This window comes from Salvia hispanica, unplaced genomic scaffold (genome assembly GCF_023119035.1).
Source record: "Salvia hispanica cultivar TCC Black 2014 unplaced genomic scaffold, UniMelb_Shisp_WGS_1.0 HiC_scaffold_284, whole genome shotgun sequence".
Classification (NCBI taxonomy): domain Eukaryota; kingdom Viridiplantae; phylum Streptophyta; class Magnoliopsida; order Lamiales; family Lamiaceae; genus Salvia; species Salvia hispanica.
The window spans coordinates 99,118-118,000 of NW_025952008.1; the positions used below are offsets into that span (position 1 = coordinate 99,118).

The following is an 18,883-nucleotide window of genomic DNA, read 5'->3' on the forward strand; positions in this document are numbered from 1 at the left end:
GTCTAAGAATTACATGTAGCACAGAACACACTCTAAAGGTAGTAAATTTTAGCACATGGTTTCACAAATTTGTGAAGGGAATAATTATTTCTTTTCACTTGAAGAATTAATTGGACTAATTCTTAGTGCTTCAATGCACATATCTTTGTCTCCACCCTTTTGTGGTAGTGGCAGAAGCTTCATTCATCCATTCGTTCATTGGGACAAATTTCATATTCCACATAATGTCTGTTTTTTATATGTGAAACAATTGTCAATCTGTTCATATTGCCATAAAGGACAATTTATACTCTTATGGGTTATTATGATTCACATTTGGATATAAGGCTGTGCTCTTAATGTTGTCAGTTTCTATGTAATGATATACTACAACAATTACAATTGACAAAAATACATATTTTGGTTTTTCTTTTATGCTTGCCTGACTGCCTCTGGTACTCATTGCGTGTTCATTGGTTGAAATTTCATCATGAAAAAAAAAAAGAATATTTTTTCACCCTTCAAGAATTTCACTCTTTCTTTTTACTCATTTTCACTCTATTGATGGATATTCATGCTATCATGAGATGTTGGTGTAAATATCATAGCAATTCTCATAGAAAAGGTGAATAATTTAATTAGGAAATGAGGAACTTAATTGAAGGGGAATTTTCTTGTTTCATATTTTTACTTTGATAATTTTACAAGTAAAGAGGGGACACGTTTATTGTGTTACGAAGGGTTACTTTTCAATTACCAAACAAACTTCATCTATTTTGTAAATATTTTAAAACCATTGCAATAATATCATTATAAATATAAAAGTTACAATACTAGGAGTATTAGAACATTCCAAACATCCTATAATAATTTAAAATTTAGTAAAACTTCATGCATTAATTAATAATTAATTTCTTATAAAATGGATTATTGAAATTTTTTGGTGTGCACATCCTCTTTGTCTTCCTCCTTCACCGTCGCCGGCCTCCACCCCGCCGTGGCACCGGCCCCTCCTCCACCGCCTTCTTTGAGCTCATAGTGTGTGGGGACCGACTCTTTTTCCAAAAACAAAATTAGGTTTAATAGTAAAACACAAATCACCATTGTGCCTCTTTCGCCATAATTTCGGTCCTTTTTTCGAGGTAATAATTTCGGTTTCCTTCCTCCCATAACTGATTCTAATGAACACCTATGCTTAACTTTCACTACCTCAACTTTCTGTTAATAAAAAGAAAAGAAAAGAAAAGAAAAAAAGAAAGAGGGGTAGAGTACAAATGATAAGTTTTGTAGGTATATTAAATATATAGAAAGTTTGGTGAAAGCGAAGGAGGTAGAAGAGTAGTGTGAGGATGAAGAGAGCGACCCTTTTCCTTTCTCCTTTCATTATCCTCTCTCCCTCTCTCTCTGCCTTGTCTCATCCCCAACACTGTCCCTTCCTCTAAGATTCCAATTTCCAGCACCAAGATCAAGATCAATTCACCGGAAAGTGATGTTTCCAACCCTCATCTTAAGGTACTACTTCAAATTTATTTTAATTTCTCTTAATTCACAACTTAAAATAAGTAGTCTTCTCTTGTTTTCTTGTTAGAGATCAAAGAGTATGAAAAAATAGGGGTTGTTGGAAACAAACCTAAAAAAAATAAATCAAATCATTCAATCAAAGAGGATTTCGTTTATCCACAAATTCATGTCACAAAGCTTCCAACAAAGCGTCTACACCTTCCCGAATGCAGCCGCGAGCGAGTGGGTGTTAAGAGAGCAAGGCGGCTTCGATGCCCCGCCGCCGCCGCCGTTCGACGCCGGAGGTATGCTCACGGAGATCATAAACCGGCGCCACGGCGATCAGATCCAGAAACAGCAGCTCGATAACGAGGTGAGTGTTGACAAATTTTTCACTATAATTTCATGCAACTAAATCAATCACAGCTCTTGAATTTCCTTTTTTGAAGCAGCTCTCTTTCATGAATCATCCACAAGCTGCTAAAGCCGCGGCGGCGGCTTCATCTACTCTGGAAGGGTTTCACTTAATTAGCCCTATTAATCCCCCTTCCGACATGCCGCCGCCGCCTCAGATGAGCTGGATCCCGAGCAGCAGCGGCGGCCGGGGACACGAGGCGGCGGCGAGGGTGCTGGAGGGGCAAGGCCTTTCTCTATCTCTCTCCTCTCTAGAAGGCAACAAATTTGAGAAAATGAATGTGGGAAACGGCGAATTATACTTCCATGGAAGCAATCCATATGTGATTGGAGATGTCGCGACAAATCCGATGCTGTTTGGGTCGCCGAGGTTGGCGTCGGAGCACGAAAACCAGAATCTTCACTTTGGCTATGTTGAATCTACAAGAAGCACGAATTGTGTGAGGAATTCGCGGTATTTGAAGGCGGCACAGGAATTGCTAATGGAATTTTGCTGTGTGGGAAGAGGGAATAATCAAATTGTGAAGAAACAAGATAGAAACCCTAATTCAGACAACGGTGGCGGTTTGTCTTCTTCAAAGGACCACTACACCTTATCCCCTTCTGAGAGAACTGAATACCAGAGAAGAAAATTCAGGCTTCTCTCCATGCTTGATGAGGTTAATTAAATTTTCTTCCTTACAGCTACCTAATCAATGATTGAAGTAGGAAAATTAATTTGAATATTTCATACTATACTGAATAATTGACACTATTATATGATAAAATTAAATAATTTTTGTAAAGTGGTGGAGTGCAGTTGGGGGTACATGTCTAATGAAGAACGACATGCCTCCATTACAGGTTATAAAAATTTTAATTGCAGAATTATTTTAATATATCTTGAGAAGGGGACCATGGCATCTTTTTAATCCTGAATTTGTAAAATAATACCTAGTGCTGTTGGTTTAATCTGACTTTTTCTTAAAAGGAGTAAAAAGACATTCATTCTCCAAGTGATTATGCTCCTGTACGTTTTTTTGAAATCACACACGCACACACACATATACATACATTTATTAAAATATATAAAATTAATAATTTACACTGAATCATTTGTGTTTTTCTCCTGATCACATGCAATCAATCAATGCCATAATAATAAAGCCATTGTCACAACTTTATTTAGACATTCCTTGTGCCGGAAAAGCTTCACACATACATAATAAAATTGTTAATTTTGGAGGGCAGGTGGAGGGGAGGTACATGAGGTACTGCGAGCAGATGCAGGCGGTGGTGAACTCGTTCGACGCGGTGATGGGGCAAGGGGCGGCGGCGCCGTACACGGGGCTGGCGAGGGTGGCGATGTCGCAGCATTTCCGGAGCATGAAGGACGCGGTGGCGCGGGAGATGAAGGCGTGCTGCGAGGCGCTGGGGGAGAAGGAGGTGCAAGGGGGGATCACCAAGGGGGAGACGCCGCGGCTCAAAGTGGTGGAGCAGAAATACCGGCAGCACAAGGCGCTGCAGCATATGGGGATCATGGATCCCGAGTCGTGGCGGCCCCAGCGAGGCCTGCCGGAGCGCTCTGTCACCATCTTGAGGGCCTGGCTCTTCGAGCATTTCCTCCATCCGTATGTCTTTCTCTCTCTCTCTCTCTTTCACTCTTACACGCATTAATGTGTGTAAACTGCAATCTTGATAACTTTGCTGTTTTGAATCTGTGAATTTTTTTTCTCCTCAAATTAAAGCATGTGAAATAATTAAATTCATAACTCAAGTGGGACTTAATTGTACTTATGTAGTAAGTATTATGAATACTATACTGAAATTCATAACTCAATTGCAGCTCGAAAAACTTACTCAACTAAAATTCAAGGACGTAAATGGAAGAATTCATAAAGAACAAAAGATTAAGATGTTGTCGATTCACAAATATGTCCTCAACTTAAGGGATGCATTTTTTCCCTTAAATTTTGGTTATGTTTTAAATTTTCTGAAGCAAATAGTCGTGTCTCCAATTTTGTGTCATTTGTATGAAGATTTTGTAGTAGTCACTATACTAATGTATATCTCTAAATTGGTATATACACTACAAAAATTTACAAAAGATACAAAAAAAAGACACGATTACTTGAATTGAAACTTCTTGAAAAAATACCGCAATTTAGGATGTGCAACCAATCTTTTGTTTTTCTAGGAAGTTTATTTGCGTCCATTAATTTCAGTCGAGCCATGTTTTTGAAGTATTGGTATTTTATTTAGAAACACAAAGTACTGTCCTTAATTAATTGCATTAAGAAATATCCTTAGCAGATAACTCATTCGATGTCTAATAATTACATCAAAAATTGTAATACCATTTTTAAAAGAAAAATTATGATTTGAAATGGAAATAAACATAGGTCATTATAGTAACACACTTTTCCTTTAATTAATTAATTAATACAGTGGATGAGATGAGTGGTTTCATTGAGGAGAATGTGGAGTGGGACACGTGGTGATTTGTTTTTGTTTGATGATAAAATTATTTTGTTAGCTAAGATAGTTTAATATTGTCTCAGCTATCCAAGTGAAGCAGACAAACATTTGCTGTCGCGACAGACAGGTTTATCAAAAAATCAGGTACTAGCTCATTATATCTTCTGTATATCAAAATCGCTGTGTCATCTGTGGTGAAAGGGATATCTCATGTCTAACTTCGTTTTGCGTGCATATTTGTGATCTATCTTGGATCCCAACTTCAAACTGCACATTCATTTAAGATTTAATAATTGATATAGAGTGTCTGACACACTAATTTCAAGTGCAAAAGTAATAGATTGTGTATGGAATTGAACAAAGATAGCATCTCATAATTAGATTGCAATTTTGCTCAACTAAAGTACTATCTTGTTATCTGAGTATATTGGTTAGATCTTCTTTGAAATACATGAGTAACATGAGGTATCATATTCTACAGTTTTAATCTGGAGTAATGAATTACTGCTATTTGCACTAATATTTATCTGTACAATGTTGAAATTTTTCTTGATTTATGACCTCATTTTTAATTTATTTTCGATTATAGTAATGATCTTTGCAAATTGCATGTCTGAGCCTGACTCTAGAATCACCCATAAATTTGAGGCATAAATAAAAGAAGACAAGAGTAGGTCATAAACTGCTATTAGCCCTTCTTCCTAGTATTACTAGTATAGAATAATGTTTTCAATATTATGATATATTGGTCTTATAAATGCTTTTGAGAAATTCAAATATCATTCCAATACTTTTACATTTTTTGGCTAGTTTTTTATAATATTATTAATTCTTTCAACCCTATTTATAGTTCATAGTACAATTTATACGCTTTATTAAAAAAAGGTGTGCAGTTTTTGGTTTTCATGTGGTAGACTTTTTCCCCAATTGTAAGAGTTTCTTTATTTGAAATTTGTACTATAAAATTTATTTTTTGTTTGAGTTTTATAGAAAGAATTGATCTTTCTCCTAATTAATAACTCGAATAAACTATATTCTTATGAAAGATTTTATTTACTAGGAGTAACATAATACTCCAATAAACTGATTCATTGGAGTAAATGGATATTGATATTTTTTCAAAAGTGAAAAATACTATGCGATCCTGAATGATTGATAAGAAATATCATGGGAAGGGAATAAATGACTAATTTCAGGGTCATAGGAATCGGTGTATTTAATTGGGATTGGTGATATTTCTGATGGTCGAGGACCCAAGTCACCACAGGAATAATGATTGATTGTTTTTATATTGAAAGAACGATGAATTCTAATTAAAAAAAAAAAAATTAAGTTTATAGTATCTATTAGATTGAGTACATATTAGGTGATTTTGAGATTCTTTTGCTCTCTGAATTACAAGAAAAAAATTAGAGCAATGTAAACGATATTCATGTCAACACTAACCCTTTTGGGGTTGGTGGATAAATTATTGTTTATATTTTTTGTTTCATGATTTATATTTTGAGTAATTGTAGAAGATATTAATCCATGTAATATGAGATTTTTCAAAATTGTCGTAGTAGTAACATTTTATGCGTTTAGTCCTTGTATATATGTTGTGAATTTTGATCAATATATTACAATTATATTAGTTGCCTTAGTGAAAGGATCAACGCTGCCAAACATATATGAAATGTTTTTCACCATGCCTGTAAGTTTTTATTTCTGGATTTTCAGTCTGTCACATTTAGAAGTTGAAAATAAAAAGAAAAAAGGACATTTGGCATTTGCAGACTTTTCTCTAGTGATCATTTGCATCATTGCATGAAGCCATTTGTTTTTGTGCATTAAATTTCGACCAAACATACTCAGTGTTGCAGAAAATTAATTACTATGTCTATGTCTTTTCTCTCTCTCCCCCTCTCTATCTCCTTCACAGGTATCAAATTGGTTTATAAATGCTAGGGTTCGACTTTGGAAGCCCATGGTTGAAGAAATGTACCAACAAGAATTCCAAGAAGCTTCAGCTGCAGATAAAGATAAGGATGACCAACCCACTTCCGAAACCGACGCCCCGAAAACGGACCCTTCAGAAACCCGGCAGCCGGCGGAAGATATGATGGTGCCGACCGAGTATCGGTGTTTCATGGAGAATCCTGAGATGGGGTTGGAGTCGGAGTTCAGCGGTGGGAGTGGGGGACGCAGGCGGCCGGAGAAGTTTCGCTTACGTTGGGACTCCGGCGGTCGGAAAATGTGCCGATTAATATGAGCCATCTCTCAGTTAGGGACTTTGAAGCTTATTAATTATTGAGTTATTGAAAAGCATATATCGGCATTTTATTATTATTATTATTATTACTCTATGTCACATTATTGTTTCTATCAAAAGTACAAAGTGCGTGTAATAAGTAGTAATGTAATTGTATAGATCCAGTACGTTAGATGAAATGATTTTGCCTATTATATACTCCCTCCATTGTTTAAATGATGATGTAATTAATTGCCAGCTGCACATATTCTATAAATTCTAAGCTATAATCTGGATTATTAGATTTCTAAATTTGATGTTGATAAAAAAAATTGACAATACAACGTCGATATTGAAATTTTTTTGACTTTTTTGTTATCTGTTGAAATCAAATCTGAAATCTAATTATTCAGATTTAGTTTGAAAATTTATAGTAAAAGAAAATACAGTAAAAATACAGTATCTACTAAGTAACAATAATAAATGTTAAACAAAATACTATATTATAATTTAGAGTAAACTTCATAGGTAGAATATGAAAAATAAGATTTGCACATTTTGAATTTCTGAAGTTAAAAAAATTAGGTTTGTAAGATGATTGAAAAAATTACATAAGATGGCTTCACTGACCATTTTTGGCTTTTTGCTTCTAGACGCTCATTCTGAAGAAGCACACCATAATAATAATATAATAACATCTGAATCATCTAGATTCTATTTTAATCTCAGAAATCTTTAAAAAGTTATAAATAGTCTTTTTATTTTCTTAAAAATGGTGTGTTTAGGGGGAAATACCCCTTTTTATTTAACTTAGTAGCACCTCAAGAGCATCTTAAAGTAAAAGGGAATAAGGGATAGACAAATAACCATAGAGAGAGCTGAGCATCTTTTAACAAAAGGGATAGACAAATAACCATACAGATATAATAAAACATAAATTCTAAATATTGTACAAATTTCAAATTGAATCGTTAAAAAATGTTAAGATGCAAAATAACAACAATACAATGTCAACCAGTCGGCCGGATGTTGTGTTGACATTTTTGTCTTTGTATTTTGTCATTTTTGATTTTTTTCTAATTGCCAAATCATAATTTAAATTAATATAATATTTGGATTTGCATTTTATCACTACCCAATAATCATATTTATATTTATTAATAAAAACTCATCATGGCATTTGTCATTGTCAAGGTATTTCACCTTCTTCAATTTGAATATTCTCTCTCTTTTTCCATAAAAATATAAATATGTAATTATTTTTGTTTATCATATTCAATTTACTTTCTTCCCTTAATTTTCATTCTTTAAAAAAAAAAATTTATCTTTTTAAAAATAAATGAAATATGCATTCTTAATTTACTCCCCTTAAAGCATCATTATTATAAGGGGAAAAAGATAAATTAAAACATATATACAAAAAAAATTATATATATACAAAATAATTACCATATTTACCTTTTTTGTTGAGATAATGTAAAAATGGAAGAATTTGTAATATCTTCTCAAATATTTTTGTTAGAGCAAAATATTTTATGAAAAGAAGTATACATGGTAGTTATTTCTATTTACCTTTTTATTTACTTTTTTTACCTTTTCATTTACTTCCTTCCTCGAAGATCCTTTAAATTTCACAAATATTGCAATCAATATATTTTGTTTGTGTGCTTATTATCTACATTGGGGTATATTTATTACTACTATAAAAAAATAGGAGTATCACAAATAGGGATGCAATGTGTCCGCAATCGTGATCATCGAATATCCGCTAAATTTCTAGGGTTAGGATTGAAAATTTCAGCCGATAAAATTACCATAGGGTACCCGATTAACCCACAATCGGGGCCTGAACCGAAAACCCGATGGGTGGCCCGAGACCCCCTAAAATTTTTCTCGTCTATTTGTTTGCCTTTTAATTCGACACTTCATTGATTATTTTATAATATAGATTACTAAAAAAATAACTTTCAATTTTTTATATATTAATATATATTAAATTTTTATTAATATAATAATAGATATATAAATTAGAAACTTCAGATTCACTAAAAAATATGTTTAAATTTCCAAAACATGCTTTATAATTTCTTGATATTTATGTTTTATTTTGCATAAATCTCAAATATTAGTTTTTTATCATGTTTATGTTTGAGTTTAAGTATTATCTCAAATTTATCATAGTTAAATATTTCACATTTTATAAATATAACTAATTTTCACCATTATTTATTGGATTAATCGCAGTTAATTTTATCGGTAGTAATTCGATTAACCGTTGGTAGCCGAAACCCGACTTTTAGAGTTAGATTGAACTTTTATAACAAGAAATACAACCCGATTGACCCGCAACCCAAATAGAGTTGACCCGAAACCCGATGGACTGGCCCGATTGACATACTTAATTACAAACATACTCCAATGAATATTACAAAATATGGTAGTCCATCTGTTAACCCATTGGAGTAAACAAAATCTACGAAAAGCCCAGCAGCATTAAACTGAATCCGGCCCAATGTAAAAGTTAAATATTTATACAATATATAAAAGGAGAGTTTTGGGAGGTTTTGAATAATTATTTTATGCTAGGAATGTAAATACAATTAATATAAAATTTAGAAATTAATTCTAATAAATATATAATCCTACTTAGTTGGTTATGCCATGTTTTTTTTTATTAGTGGAGATTACGGAGGTTTTGAATAATTATTTTATGCTAGGGATGTAAATACAATTAATATAAAATCTAAAAATTAATTCTAATAAATATATAATCCTACTTAGTTGGTTATGCCATATTTCTTTTATTAGTGGAGATTAAGTCTACGGAATGAGTGGGAGGTTAGCAAACATATTAGTTTGGCCTGAGTTGGATAAATTGATGGGAAATTATTGCACACGTTAATTTTTTTTATGTCAAGTTAGTAGTTGCTCAATTTAGATTAACCACTAAATAAAACGGATTTTTTTAGAGTAATACGATGCTCAACATCCTCGGGTATATTAGAGCATCCGCAATGGTGCTAGGTGACGGTTAGCCGATTTGTCGCGGGCCCCATCGGTGCCGAACCATTCAACATGGCGAAATCGGCGGCGCGCGTGGGTGCCCATCCGCTTGGCAACTTGGGGTTAGCCGATCTGCGCCATTGTAGCGGATCGCTGCAGATCGCGCCGATTTTTTTTTTTTATTCTTTTTTTTTTAAATTTTTTTTAATTCTTTTTTTAAAAAAAATTTAATTTTTTTTTTAAAATTTTTAAAAACTATATAAAGCGATTTTTCTTCTCAAATTTCACAAGGACTCTAGCGATGGAAACAACAACTAGCCCAATACAAAATTAAGACCAAAAAAACATGTCATACCGCGGGGCCCCGTTTGGGTAGGGAAACTAAGCATTCAAGGTGGCTCGTGTGTGGAAGCTCGGATTTTTTTTATTATGTTATTTTTATGATTTTTTGTTAATTTACTTTTTTTTTTATTTAAATAAAATTAATAAATTTTCCATACAGTGTCGTAAATTTAATTCGTATTTTAATCGTAATTTTAATTCGTAAATGTAGTATATTTTGAATTATTTTTATCGGGGCCCAAATCCCATGTTGCAGTGGATTTTTTAGTGTTCTTTGACGTGGCGGGGAGAGAATGGGTCGCATGGCTTGCTTATGTTTTCTTTTAAAAAAAATTATCGTAATTTGATTGATTTTTCTTCTAAATAATTTTGCATCGGATTGGTAAAGGGTAAATGTTGATGTAAAAGAAAACTACACCTCCACACGATCGTTTTTGCATCTTTGAAGTTTGACATATCAAGCAATCGTGGCTATTCTTCTTCCCCCTTGTTTTTCTCAAGTTTAACTATGGGGTACTTCTACTTTTTCTAATTAATATTCTTTTTTTTAATTTGATAGTATATAATTACAATTATATTTATATTTGATTTAGTGAAATTAACAGTTGAGTTTTGGGTTTCTTCTTATTGGCTTCTTTTGGTTACATTAAATCATTTTCTATATATATATATATATATATGTATATATATATTCTCAAAAGACATTTACCCCCTCTCATTCCTATTAAATAAATACTTTTTTTTCCCGTTTTTCCCAATTTATGTTAATTTGTAATTATAACTTTTCCTTTTGATTTGAATGGCTAGGGGAAACCTCCACAAAATTATGTGGTGTGTTTTTTGATTTTGTATTTTCATGGGGGTTATAATTTATCTTTCTTTTTACGGGTGACGTTTTTTCTATGATTATTAATTTTGGATTGCAAATTGATTTTTTTTTTTATTTTATTGTAGTTTTAGGTGAGGGAAACGATTTACCTACGAGTTATGTTGAAGAGTGACAAATTGTGAAGAATTGAAGGTTTTAGTTTATAAAGATTTTATTTAAATTTTAAAGTTAATGTAGTGTATAAAGAAGTTTAAAAATGATGAGTAATTATTCATTGTATTTAATTTTTTATTATGATAGATTTTTATCTTCCTACTACATGATTTATTGTTTAAACATTATATTATGTGATTTGTTTCAAATTTATTATGCTTCAATGTTGATTGTATAGATTTTTTATTCTCGTATAACTATAATTGTTACTCATATTATTCATTGTTAATATTGATTCTAATTTGTTTAATTAATTTAAAATTGAAAATTAATATTTAAAATATACTCCTCCGCTCTATAGAATGAGGTATTTCTTTCTAACGCAGAGATTAAGAAAATTGTGTTGGGAGTTAAGGAAATGAATAGTAAAGTCGGAAAATGAAAAAGGTGAGAGATGAAGAGAGAATAAAGTAAGAGAAAGTAAAGAGGTGTAAAAATGTGTTTACTTTTATTAAAAAGAAAATGACTCTATTACAAAAGAATAAAACGCATCAAACGATAAAACGACTCTATTATTATGAATTGATGAAAGATTAATCTAGTACAAGACATGCTTGATGGAGTACTATTTTGGAGTAATAGTCGAGTACTAAAATTAACAGAAAAAAATAAATAAATTCAGTCGCAGTCGCAGCCATCTCTCTCGACTCCCACTCGCACTCTAACGAGATTCAACAATTTCTCAATTCCTCTCTCTGTAATTCTTCTTCTCAAATTTCCGGTGAAACTCTCCAATCTACACCCACCACCGCCGCCCGTTTCCTCCTCATTCTCGGCCCAACGATCATCACTCGCGCAAGCACGACTGCTCCTCGCCGCTGCCTCCGTGGCTTCTTCTCTTCTCAGCCTCAACTCAAGAACAGCGAAACCCTAACTCATAAGTTTATAAAACTCGTCAATCGGCAATGTCGACCAACGGCGTCCCAATATATGTCTCCGACGACGACCCCGAAGACCCCTTGAGACGTATGCGGCCTAGGTCCGCCGGAAGCGCAAGAAGCCCGGCGTTAGGAGCTGGTCTGATTTCACCCGAAGCGTCGTCAAGTGCTTGCCGCTGCTGTGTTTCCTCATCTTTGTCTGCGTCTGGATTTACGAGCTCATCAAAATCGGCGATGGAGCGATCCCAAGTCCGCCACCGGTCAGGAAATCGGATCACGCCGCTACTCAGGGTAGTAAAGAGAAGCCGTTGGGGAATTTGAACAAACTTGATCCTACATAGGGTTGTTGGGGGCGTAAGAGAGCGTAAGTCGTACTATATCCTAATTTCTGTTTTTGCTGCAACTTGTCTCCTCCTTCTGCGATCCATTGATGCAAATTGTGCTCCGTGGTTTATGCTGTGTGTGTTTTGTCATAGTTATTGAGGCGTAGTGATTGCTTTCCATGCTTGCAATGGACACTTAAGTGATGTCTAGCTACATTGTCGAAGTTAGGAAACTTTTCTATAGCACTATCCAGTTTTGTGAGTTATTTGCACTTAGGTTTGGAATTTAGAGTTATGTACCTGAATTACATGATATGAAGATTTGGATTGGAATTATACTGATATGAAGCACTGGGAACAGAAATGTTCTCTTTTATGTCTAACTGACATTTATTGTACTAGTGGAAGAAGCAATTTGGATGAAACTATTGATAGTGTGCAAGTGTCTTATTTGGGTTCCCAAGGGAACGTTTACTCTGAGTGACAGAATAGATTGATAAAACAGAGGATTGAGTATTTTGAAGGATAAGGGTCAAGGTCATTGGTCTATAACCGGACCCGATGAAAAAAATGGGATCAATTGTTGTGGACTTGTTGAGAATGATTCGGATCTAGTTCATGTACTATTAGAAGTAGAAGGCACTCAAACAAGCTCAAATTTAATTGACCGTCAAAGTAAACTGTGGATTAACTTGGATTAATTGTAACGACAATTACAAGCTTGTTTGTTAATCCTATGACTCTCTTTTCTGAATTATGTCAGGATGTTTGAAGCTTCTACCTCCTGGAGAACTTGAGCTTCTGAAATTTCCCAATTCTATGGACTCTAGAAGTCCACTAAAAGAGTTGGCATATGCCACGGAGACCAATGGAGCCAGTAAAGAAGGGACGTTTAACTTATCCATGGTATATTTGGAGGGTTCAAGATTTAATTTATTCTCAGGAAACCCAACACTTGAACAGAGAGACCAAGAGTTTAAGGTAATGCGTTCTATCTTGCCCCTCTGTTTTTAAACAAACTGAATGTCAACTTATGGCATTCTTTTGTACTCTAGAAGAGGACTGATGTGCATCTTAAGTTGGTGAGACATTCAGATTTATGGTCCATGGCTCCATGCTTTGGTACCTCTATGGAATATATATCTATCAGATCTAGTCTCATTTTGGTGCAATTAGTTTATCACAAATCTTACCATATGATAGGTGACTGAAAAGGCTAAGGCCCACTGTGGGTTCTACAGTGAAATTGGAGGATTTAGGATTTCTGATGAAGACAAAAGTTACATGAAGACTTGCGAAGTGGTGGTTTCTACCTGTGCATTTGGTGGTGGAGATGATCTTTATCAACCTATAGGAATGTCTGAAACTTCACTTCAGAAGGTTTTCATCTTATATACAGAAACGTAAATGGAGATTGTATGATATTGATTCACACGTATGAGTGTGGTCATGATTAATTTTTAACATAAATGGATTCAGGTTTGCTATGTGGCTTTCTGGGATGAAATTACTCTGGCAACACAAGAAGCACAGGGGAACAAAATTGATGAAAGACATTTCATTGGGAAGTGGCGTGTCATAATTGTTAGAGACTTACCCTTCAGAGACCAAAGATTAAATGGAAAAGTACCCAAGGTATGAAACTCTAAAATTCCTTTTGCTTTATGCAAGTCATTATTGTATCATACCAGGTATAACTAGTTTATCGACAACTTGTCCACAACTGAAACATAATTGTTTTTTTCTCCTGTCTGTATCCAAAGCTTCGCTTTGGTTTAGGCTTAACTATCAGTGACATTAGTGTCCTCCTGCTGACATCTTGAATGCTCAGTAATGATAGAATGGAAAAAGATTAGAGTCTTGTGGTTAATTTCTAATGAAGGTTATGTTGGGGGAGAAATATGTCCTGTAATAAATATTTCATATAAATAGAGAAGCCAAGAATATCTTGGGCTTATTCTGCAATTTTTGAATGCATTTTTTCTTTTCTGCGCTGTTTTCAAGAGCATTTTGTCCACAAGTGCGGAAGTAAAACTAAATTTCCCCTGTATAGGCCAGTCACATGCAGATAGGATATCCATCTCCACCTCCACCATGGTGGAGTGCAATGAACAAAGGAAAAAACCTGGAAAAAATATCTAAGATTGTCATGTTATTTCTTAAGTTTAAAAGAAAAATGCCTCCTTTTTTATTGTACATGGGTAATTGCATCAATAATTCTAGCACGAGTAATTCTTCTCTGTGGAATACAGTGTTATTTTGAGGGGAATTGCGCCTAGTACAGACTTTCACATGATTCTGGTTTTCACAAGAACAATAAATTCCACGTACAAATACATGAACTTTCTCTCTTTTTTCTCATTTTTTACAAGTGGACATTTTCAGCGAGATATAAGCCAAAGTGAAGGCTGGAATGACACGATGAACGAAACGTTTTACTCATAGTCAAATTACGTCATTTGGCACCGCTGGCTGTTTAATTTAATCCATGCAGGCATTCCGGCCTCCACCTCAGCATAGATCTTGTTGAAATGTGAAAAATGATTAAAATTGAAATTACGAGTATTTATAGGTTGATTTACAGTTTATGTGCAAAACCATAATTGTGTGATAGTTCGTGTATTTTGGCGCAATTGCCCCTATATTTTATTTACATGTTGCTGTTTATATTTTAGATTGGTGGACATTTATACTAACTCTTTTGTGAATTATTATCTCTTTATCCAGATGCTTGCCCATCGTCTTTTCCCAAATGCTAGATATTCCATTTGGGTTGATTCCAAGTCCCAGTTCCGGAGAGACCCTTTGGGTGTGTTGGAAGCCTTACTTTGGCGTTCAAATCATGAACTTGCAATTTCAGAACATGGTGCCCGTAGTAGTGTGTATGATGAGGCAAAGGCTGTTGTCCATAAAAATAAGGCGACCCCAGCGGAGGTGGAGGTCCAGTTGGCACAGTATCGCCGTGATGGTCTTCCTGAAGATAAGAGGTTCAATGGGAAGAAAGGTATTGTGTTTCTGGCTCGCATCTATTCCATCACCATACTAGATAGGGTTAAGAGTTTTCAGAACATGATGAGTGGACTTTGCTACTAAGACTCTTACTAATATTATCTACTTACAATAGCTTCAAAAAAATGTTCTGTCTATTTATAAAATTAGCATTTTGTGGATGAAAATCATCATATATCTTTCAAAAGCATAATTGTTTCTGGAAGAGGTAGTGTAATCGTTTCATGTTATGGTGTTTTTCCTGTTGAAGGAGTAATCTTTGGGTTGTCTTGTTATATCATTTGTTGGCTTTAGCTCTTGGCAACATATTTTGTTAAGACAGTAAGTAGCATCTTATTTCTGAATACAGTATGGATAATTTTACGATTCTGTGTGCAGCACTAGCAGAGGCTTCAATAATCGTGAGGGAGCACACTCCAGTGACAAACTTGTTCATGTGTCTTTGGTTCAATGAAGTCGTCCGCTTCACTTCACGTGATCAACTAAGTTTCCCCTATGTCCTTTGGCGACTCAAGGGTTTAACGCGCATCAATATGTTCCCTGTCTGCACCAGAAAGGATCTTGTAAATAGTATGGGTCACATACGCAAGGCAAAGCCCCTCACAAGCTAATACTCTCTGTTCGTTGCCATAAGCAAGGGGTCTAATTTAGCAGATTGGACATCCTCCAGCTTCGGCACATGTATCAGCAAAGAGATCACGTAAGCAGGATACATTTTTGTATTCTTTTCATTTTTTCTTTTTGGACTTCAATACCAACCTTGTATTGATTTTTCACAATTATGGGATTTGGGGGGTGTTGGAGATATGTTTTTGTAAATTTGATTCTTAGGTTATTCATTCCAAACCATTTGACCTTCCGTTAAATTTTATTTTTTCCCTTTGATTGTCCAGCTTGTATTATATTCATGAGTGAAGTACCTGATTTTTCAGTTTAGTACTAGTAAATAGCCTGTGATCTCTTTTTATACTCCCTCCATTATAGAAGATGATTCACTGTTTTTTATTGTTTTGGATTCACTTTCTTTTTTATTGTTTTATCTAATTCAAGATGACTATTACTAAAAATGGAAACACTTTTATATTACTTTATTCTTTCTTTTACTTTATTCTATTCATTGAACAAACAAAAATGAATATTTTGATACCTGAAAATCACATTTTTTGTATCTGATGCTGATTTTTGCTCCAAAATGTCCTCTAAAAAATATTTTCATACGTTTGCTATGGAGGATATTTTTGGACTTGCACAAAAAATTGACCTAAAATGATAGTACTATCTTCATTCTTTCTTCTTCTTTCCCTAATTCTTTTCTCGGTCTCTTCCAATTATAACGTACTATGACATATACTCTCCGTCAGATAATTCGACCCGTATTCCCTTTCGGTAGTCCCATATAATTTGTCATTTCACTTTTAATATTTTTGGTAGTGGACCTCATATTCCACTAACTCATTCCTCTAACATTTTATTATAAAACTAATATTTTAAAAGTAGGACCCATATCCACCAACTTTTTCAACTCACTTTCCATTAGATTTCTTAAAACTCGATCGGTCAAAGTGTCCCAAATTATCTGGATGGAGGAGTATATGTTTCAAAAACTATTGTTTACGACAATTGGAGCGGTTTGATTTATTTTTTATTTTTCATTTTTCATCCAATTAAATAGTTGGTCTACAAATCAACATATCTGAAATGTGATTTGTAAGAAGTACTCCTTCATCCCATTATAAGTGTGATGTATTTCCTTTTAGATTGCCCAACTAATACTCTATCTCTCTCTTACTTCATCCTCTAGCTTACTTGTTTTCACTCCAAAAACTTATGCCCAAAAGTTTTGACTCATATGAAGTGGGAAAGAGAGAATGTGATTCATAAGAATAATATTTTTTAAAAAAAATATAATTGTAAATAAATTCTCTAGTATGTATTGTTAGGATTGTAAATGTATAATGATTAAATATGATTTTATTAATTAATAATTATTAATTGAAAAAGTAGTATTATATGAAAAAATGACCTAAAATCGTCCGTAAATATTGGTAAAAAATACCACAAATATACAAATAAAACACTAAAAAAAGAAAAAGAAAGAGGAGAAAAAACAGAAACAAAAGAAAGAAAAATGAAATCCGTGTTTGGTAGTCCACAATTTCATTGAAATTTCCGAAACTACCCTCCAGTGCCAGAAATCACATGTGTGATACATAGAGTTATTATCTAAAATACTACTCCTACTACTATAAAAAAGACCATGGACTATTTTTGTGCAAAATTAAAAAACCATGTTCCATTTTCAAGTTCACTCTAAATTCATTAGTTTTACATTGAAGAAAGTTAAAAAGATGCACTTAATAATATGTTGTAAATATACAAACATCGAGATGTTATCGGTTGCGTAAACAAGCTTTGTTCTTTTTTGAATTTGGATAGACTAGTAACTATCAATGAGTTTGATTTTTTCGCTTAAACTCTAATATCCTCCAAACTTATGATTTTTCTTCTGAAATTGCATTCCCACCAATATTGTTATGTCGACAATCCTCATGAAAGAAAGAAATCCTTGCAAAGGTACTCAATATTACTTATATAAATATTTACATATTTATGAATATTAAAGTCCACAAAATTTTAATAAGTACAAATTTACGGCATAAACTCAGTTCTACTAAAATTGCAGTTTGTTAATAAATTGTTTATTTGGTCATGCAACTCTGTGACCATTCTTATCATTTTTATATCATTTTTTTTTATGAATTTTTACTAATTTTTAAAAAATATTATGATAAATAATTTTTATCCACATAAATAATTCATTATATGAGAAAAATTTATATCCTTTGAAATAATTGTTTTTTTGTTAAGACTCTACCGAGTTTGGGATCTATTTATATTAGTTGAGGGAGATGAGAAGGATTATTGTAGTATAATTTGTTATCTAGATCTCTCTACTTTTAGTAATCGAATGTTTCTAAATGAACTTCTAGAAAGTTTATTACAGTTGAATAGCTTCTAAACTTTTAATTATTTGATAAATAATAAAAAATTGTTCAAGTAAAAATGAATTAAGTTTGTACTCAGTAATAATCGTATGATTTTTTCTCAAATGTAAATAAGGAGACTATAGTGATGATGCTTTCTTACAGTAGCGCAGTTCTATTTTGACATTCATCTGACTTGAATTGTTGCTGGTTTCCTCCATCACCAGCTTTCCCCTTTGCCTCTTTACTGTAAACCCCAGCTTCCAACTCATTTCTCTCTCTTCAGAGCTGAGCAACAATGGCGAAGTCGAGCGCTGACGACGAGGAGCTCCGGAGAGCCTGCGCGGCGGCGATCGAGGGCACCGATCAGGAGATCCTCATGTCGATCAGAGTGGCCAAGAGCCGAGGGATCTGGGCCAAATCCGGAAAATTGGGGCGCAATCACATGGCCAAACCCCGAGTTCTCGCCATTTCGAGTATTGTTATTCGATTCGCTTCCACATATTCTTATTTCGCTTAATTTTTCTCGTTTTTGCGAGGATGATTAGTGTAGTACTCGATTTATGCCGCCTGCTTGAATTAGTGATTCTGATTAACTTGAGAATTGGTCGACAACTAGCGAGGATTTACTGGAACTTTGATGGAGAGTAATTACGTGTTGGATGTGCTTGTGGGTTAGTAAACAAGGCTTGGGTTAGCTTTGGCTGTCAACATTGGTAGCG

At 33.9% G+C, this 18,883-nt stretch overlaps 2 pseudogenes; both read left to right on the forward strand.

The window, feature by feature from the left end:
• The first annotated feature begins 1,299 nt into the window (after nucleotides 1-1,299).
• Nucleotides 1,300-6,799, forward strand: LOC125198817 (annotated as a pseudogene).
• Nucleotides 6,800-11,737: 4,938 nt separating this feature from the next.
• Nucleotides 11,738-15,969, forward strand: LOC125198815 (annotated as a pseudogene).
• Nucleotides 15,970-18,883: the final 2,914 nt, after the last annotated feature.